General features: G+C 34.6%; 1 protein-coding gene across 5 annotated transcripts in view; it reads left to right on the top strand.

Annotated features, from left to right (window-relative positions):
• The window catches only part of LOC115220760 (thrombospondin type-1 domain-containing protein 7A), a 1,292,425-nt gene that overhangs the window by 20,380 nt on the left and 1,264,545 nt on the right, over nucleotides 1-7,500 (top strand). The gene's annotated exons all lie outside the window — the stretch shown is intronic.

Here is a 7,500-nt window from a genome sequence, read left to right as displayed (position 1 = left end):
TGATTTTTTTGATTTTTTTGATGCTGTTTATGTTAGTTTTTCATTATTCTTTCACATATATTTTTGTAGACTTGTAGTATATATTGTCTAATAGTAGCTCTTGTGATTTTCTGTTTCCATGGCAAATATAAACTGTTGATATTGTATTTTGGGTAATGTACTCTAAATGTAAACATTCTTTTCTTTATTTTTCCTGTCTAGCCTTTTTTTTTTTTACTTATTTACCTTTCGACTATAATTGATTTCTGGGATAACCAGAGTATTGATGACTTACCCTGTTGTATTTAATTCACTTTTAAGTATTAATATATGTCTATAATATAATATTCCTTTCTATTCTTTCATTTGTGTGCACTGTATACCATCTAATTCATTGATTCCTAAATATTTGTCGGCTGTAATTCTCTTAGCTCAATTTCTTCTTCTAGCATAATATTGGTTCCTAATTAATTTCATCTATTCAATATATCTAATCCAAATCTCATTTCAATTTATCTAATAAAATCCATGTACTATCTACAGCAGTGTCTTTAGTTGTTTATGATCTGCTGTGTACAACTTCAGGTCATCTAAGATGGTTGAATGCTCTATCACAGCATTTTGATCTCGTTCCAGTCCTGTCAGATGAAAGAAAAGGAGTTGAGGGAGCAGGCCACTTGGATAATTTCATTTCTTTTGCCCTTATCAGCAAAATTGCTTGAGAGTTACTCATATGTTTTATGTCTCTTGTTACTGAAGCTACCTTACTCATGGCTGCTGTTCCTAGTTGGCAAATACTGTCAAGCATCTTTGACCAATCAATCCATGCTTACACCATTCTTTATTTTTCTGCAGTCTTCCGTTTTAGCTTTGTTGATCAGCAACCAATCTTTACAGTAGCATGAGCCTCTGCACCATTCTTTGTGTTCTAGAAAACAGGTAATTTTTTTTTGTGTCTAGTTGCTTATTTACCTTCTGCAGTATTCTTCCAATTAAGGCTCTGAAGGCTGTAAAAGGCAAGTTTGGGTCTGTAGATTTTAGAGTTTCCTATTTCTGTAGTCTCGAATTTTAAATGGTTCCTCTCCAGTGAACCAGTAAAGTGTTGTCTCTACCTCTTTTAATGTCTCATTAAGCATATTTTTTTAGTTTCATATGTGTCCCTACTAAATATTTTAATCAGATGTTTAAAACTTTACCATTTCCTGGTCCATTCCAGTTTGCTTTTCTACAATATCTGGTCTGCTTCATTTGTTGCTAAGGTAAATCATTCAATTGTTGAGATATTGTTGCTTTTCATACGAACAATTTTTATTTCTGGCATTCTTTGATTTCAATTATCTCTTTAGAATAGGAAATTAGTAGAACCAGAATTTGTTTCTCTGCTTTACAGTCTTAGTTCAAATCCCACCAAAGTTAAATTTGTCTTTCACTCTTCTGGGATCAATAAAATAAAGTAAAAAACAAGTAGTCCATCCTGCTCAAAAGGTTCTTGAATAAGGGTTAAGGATATTGAATGAAAGTAACATGTTTCCAGAGGTGAATTATTCAAACCCCAAAGAATTTTTCTCATCTCTTGGTTATGATGCTCCCCCATTATTTCTGCTCCTGATCAAAGATGCACATATCATCAGCCACTAAGGGACGTGTTCAACAGGTTAAGGTCAAGCAAATGACTAGCAAATCTTTGGTGCTGAGCAAAATATTTACTTATCATTATCATTATTATTATCATTATTATTATCATTATTATTATTATTATTATTATTATTATTATTATTAAGCTAGCTGGCAGAATTTCTAGTATGCTGGGCAAAAATCTTAGCAGCATTTCATCAGTCTTTATGGTCTGAGTTCAAATTCTGCTGAGGTCAGCTTTGTCTTTCATCCTTTCGGAGTCAATAAGTAAAGTACCAGAGAAACACTGGGATCAATGTAATCAACAAGTCCCCTCCCACAAATTTTCAGGCCTCGTGCCTTTGGTAGAAAGGATTATTATTATTATTATTATTATTATTATTATTATCATCATCGTTATTATTAGGAAGGCAGAATCATTAGCATGCTGGGCAAAATTATTAGGAAGGCAGAATCATTAGCATGCTGGGCAAAATGCTTAGGAGCATTTTCTTCCAGCTCTTTACATTCTGAGTTCAAATGGCAGACACCCATAAAATTATTAACCATCTTACAAACAATAATTCTGAGCACCTTTTCAAACTCCACCCATCTAACACCTGTGGACATGTTTACAAAGTTAGAAAACAGCACAGCTCCCATGAATTTAGGAAACAATTTTTCACGCTAAGAGTTGCTGAAGCATGGAACAAACTGCCGGCATCAGTTGTTAGCTGTCGGAGCACTGCATCCTTCAAAACCTCCATGCTTTCTGAGATTCGCCAACACTACACCTGATTTTCTCCCCTCCATACACACAAGCATGTATCTGACTCATGCATTGTTCGCTTTCCAGACATTTGTACATTACTGCATATACTCTATACGCACCTTCTGACAAGTTGTGGTGCACCTGAGCACTGTATACAATAATTTCATTATTATTATTTTTTTAATTCTGCCAATGTCAACTTTGCTTTTCATTTTTTCAGGGGTTGATAAATAAAGTACTGTGATTGATGTGACCGACTATCTCGCAACCCCTAAAATTTCTGGCCTTCTGCCTAAATCACCGTCATTATTATCAAAATCACACAGCACCCTGATACTGGAGTTGAATAGATCAGGTGGTCTCTCTCAACAGACATATTGCCTTGTGCTTCTGTTAGAAATTCTTATGAATTTATTTTTATTATTATTGAGTGAGAGAGCAGCACAGTCCATCAAAGTGACACTGGGGTACAAATATATGATGCCCAAAATACCCATTGTGACTACCCCTCTGATAAGGGTACACCAGGCACATGTATCACAACCATATGTGCACAACATGGTGATCTTATATCAAAATAAACCTTGCATGTGGGTCCCAGTTAGAATTTTCTTCTGGTCAAGTAGCCCATCCTGAATAAGGATTGTTCAAGAAAGTCAAACAAAATTAATATCATCATCACCATCATTATCATTATTATTATTATTATTATTATTATTATTATTATTATTATTAAGGCGGCGAGCTAGCAGAATCATTAACATGCTGGAGAAAATGCTTTGCAGTATTTCGCCTATCACTCCGTTCTGAGTTCAAATTCCACTGAGGTCAACTTTGCCTTTCATCCTTTTGGGGTCGATAAATTAAGTACCAGTTGAACACTCAGGTCAATGCAATCAACTCATTCTTTCCCCAAAAATTTGCTGCCCTGTGGCAAAATTTGAAACCATCACTATTATTGTTATTATTATTATTATTATTATTATTATTATTATTATTATTATATTATTATTATCATTATGAAGGTGAGAAGCTGGCCACATCATTAGCACCCTGTACAAAATGGTTAATGGCATGCATTTCTTCTGGTTCTGATTTCCAAGTTTTGTTGAAGCTGATTTTAATCCCTTCAGGGTTGATAAGTACCAATCAAGTACTGGGGTTGATACAATTGACTAGATTCCTTTCCCCAAATTTCAGGCCTTGTATCCTGGGTACATTATTATTAAGGGGGCCATGAGCTGGAGAGAATCCTTATTATGACAAACAAAATACTTTGCAGTATTTCTCCTGACTTTTTCCATTCTGAGTTTAAATCCTGCCAAGGTGAACTTAGCCCCTCATCCTTTCGGGGGGTCAATTAAATATGGTATTGGCCAAGTACTGGGGGGTGATGATATTGACTATCTCCTTTCCCAAGAAACTGCTGACCTCGTGCCAAAATTCAAACCCCTGCACATCAGACAAAATGCTTCTTCTAGTTGTTTACCTTTTGAGCTCAAGTACAGTCATGGTTGACTTCATCTTTCATCATTTTGGTTCGATAAAACAAGTACCAGTTGATGTAATCAACTTGCTTCCTCCCTCCCTCTAAAATTGCTGGCTTTGTGTCAAAATTAGAAGTGTTATCATTGTTGTTGTTACTGTTGCTTTTATCATCATCATCAGCATCAGCATCATTACTAGCCTCATTATTTTCTTATTAACACTGCTATTTTAATAATAACATCATAACCAATATCTTAATTGGTTATCATTATCACCAGCATTATAATTAAAATCGACTTCTAATTATATAACGACAGAATACTAAAGTCTGATCATACATTATTTAGACAAGTTTTGAAACATCGCATTACTGTCTCTACATGGAATCTTCATAATTTGTTGGTTCCCCTATCTGGTTTAACAGAAAAAAATATTTCTTTCATGGAATGAAGGGTCAGCAACTGGTAGATTGTGAACCCCTGATGAGAGTTGGACCTTATCTAAACGTTTCTTGAATTTAATGTATTTATGAGTAATTGAGCAGTTGAGGGCTTTTCAGGTAGTGTCCTGCTTTGATTAGTTTTTGCTGACATAAACGTTGTCAGCGATGGAAATAAAGGGTGGGGAGATACACAGGGATATTTTCATATGTACGATATGATACAATAACCATTATGTGGACAATGAGCCTGACTGGCGTCCGTGTCAGTGACACGTAAAAGCACCAACCGATCATAGCCATTTGCCAGCCTCCTCTGGACCCTGTACCGGTGGCACGTAAAAAGCACCCACTACACTCACGGAGTGGTTGGCGTTAGGAAGGGCATCCAGCTGTAGAAACACTGCCAGATCAGACTGGAGCCTGGTGTAGCCTCCTGGCTTCCCAGACCCCGGTCAAACCGTCAAACCCATGTTAGCATGGAAAACGGACGTTAAATGATGATGATGATAATAAAAGAAAATAATTAACAGATGTAACAAAAAGAAGCTGATCTTTATTGCAATGGTTATTCAGGTAGATATTTCATTTATTTCAAATTTTGGCACAAGACTAGCAATTTCAGTTATGTCCCGAAATGATGAAAGGCAAACTTGACCTCAGCGTAATTTGAACTCAGAATGTATGGATGAGTGAAATGCTGTAAAGCATTTTGTTTGGTATGCTAACACTTCTGCCATGTCCCTGCCTGGAGTTAGATCTATACTCATGTTGCAACATCTGTGGGGAGGCCGTTATAAAACACATGCATATATTTAGACAACAAAAAGAGTTCAGTGAAGTTGCCATGAGGAATGGAGTATTCAATATATTTGACTGAAGCTTTCTTCTGGCTAAACATGACAGAAGGGAAACAAAAGGAAAGAAAATCATCAGTTTTTATCAAACTCTGCAGTTTTTCTTATATTTTCTCTTCTGTCAACTTTACCCAGAAGAAGGAACATGACAGGGACGTGCCGCCCAGATAGGCAAGGTAGGTAGTACAAGGTAGATCAATAGCAAAATATGGATCTAGTTCAATAAAATTATGAAGGTTACTCTGAATACTATATATAAAATGCAAAATACTTGATTTTTTTACAGATTAGGTGGGCATAATTCGTCCGTGCTTTTCAATCTTAGTATTTAAGCTATGTATAATGATGCTGTAGTACACGTGCCATGTACATTCCTGCAACGTGTTCTTTACATGCTATAAAGGCAGAAGCAAATCTGCCTTCCACTCAGGTGTGCACCTGTGTTTTGCTTATTTTTTGTGTGTTTTACTATATGAAGGTCACCTACTGCCTACCCTGAGTAATTACTGATGGCACGTTCCTGGAATATGAATATGATTTTGGTTTCAGATTTCAGCACAAGGCCATCCTTTTTCAGTGGGAAGTGGTGAGGCAATTGCATGAACCCCAGAACTCAACTGGTACTTATTTCATCGACCGCAAAAGGATGTAATGTAAGGTTGACTTGGATGGAATTTGAACTCAGAACATAAACACAGATGAAATGCTGTTCATCATTTTGTTCAGCGTGGTAATCATTCTTCCAAATTGCCACCTCAAAAAACTCTGAAATATCATTTTCAAATTCTGGTACAAGGCCAGCAATTTGAGGGGAGGAGTTAAGCTGAATACATTAACCCCTAGTACACAACTGGTACTTATCTTATTGACCCTGAAAGGATGAAAAGCAAAGTTGACCTCGGCAGAATTTGAACTCAGAACATAATAGTAAACAAAATGCTGCTTAGCATTTGGCCAGGTGTGCTACCAGCTTATTACCCTGATTTACTGAATACTGCTCCATTACCTACAACAATTTCTTTAAATTGTTTCTCTTTACATTATTTACATTTGATGGATATTTGTCTTCTTCTTGTTTGTTGTTAACAAAACGTTTCAACTGATATACCCTCCAGCCTTTATCAGGTGTCTTGGGGGAAATTTCGAACCTGGGTTCTCATTCCTAAGGTATTTTTCGATGTTGTTGTTGTTGTTATTATTATTATTATTATAATTATTATTATTATCATTATCATTATTATTTTTATTATTCAAGTCACTGCCTAGAATCAAACTCAGAATCTTGGGTTTATGCCTGAATAATAATAATAATAATAATAATAATAATAATAATAATGATAATAATGATAATAATAATAATAATGATAATAATAATAATAATAATAATAATAATGATAATAATAATAATAATAATAATAATAATGATAATAATGATAATAATAATAATAATAATGATAATAATAATGATAATAATAATAATAATAATAATAATAATAATAATAACACTGAAAAATACCTTAGGAATGAGAACCCAAGTTTGAAATTTCCCCAAGGCACCTGATGAAGGCTGGAGGGTATATCAGCTGAAACGTTGTGTTAACAACAAACAAGATGAGGACAAATATCCGTTAAATGTAAATAATGTAAATAATCGCTTGTCACTTAAACTGCATTGTTTCTCTTTCTCCAACTGATACAAGTCCTGCTAATGCAGGTCACCACCGGTCACTCTGGATTCATTTCTATCTAATGTAACGATTACTGAAATGCTTGGAGATGTACACACACACACTCTACTCAAATCAAAGAAACAAAGAAAGTGTTTCTACATATCTTTTATCCTTTACTTGTTTCAGTCATTAGACTGTGGTCATGCTGGGGCACCAAATGATGATGATGATGATGATAGAAAAAATAAAAAATAAAAAAATAGGCAAAATAAATTTGATGATGAAAGGTAGGAATTTGGTTTAGCATTCACAGAAATTTTGAATGTCAGTTCATTCTACTTATCTTGGTATATACACCCTGTATAAGAATATTAAAACATTAATCTTAGGTAGATTTCCACGAGTGCTGTGAAATATATAGACATCAAATTATTGAAGAATTTTCTAAAATTATCATTAATTTCTTAAGAATTTTCTTTCTATAGCCTCAGATATTTGAAATTAAATTATATACACAAATATATCTATACATGTGTACATGTGGGTGTCTGTATACACACGCTTGTACATTTGCTTAAATAACAGAAAATTAAGAAGTCCATGGTTAAAAATGCTCGCTTCAAGACCATGTGGTCCCAGGTTCATTTCTACAGCTCACTGCATTTTACAAGTATCTTACTT

Source organism: Octopus sinensis, linkage group LG17 (genome assembly GCF_006345805.1).
Source record: "Octopus sinensis linkage group LG17, ASM634580v1, whole genome shotgun sequence".
NCBI lineage: Eukaryota > Metazoa > Mollusca > Cephalopoda > Octopoda > Octopodidae > Octopus > Octopus sinensis.
The sequence above is the reverse complement of the archived record's forward strand: the minus strand, read 5'-3'. Positions and strand labels throughout refer to the sequence as shown.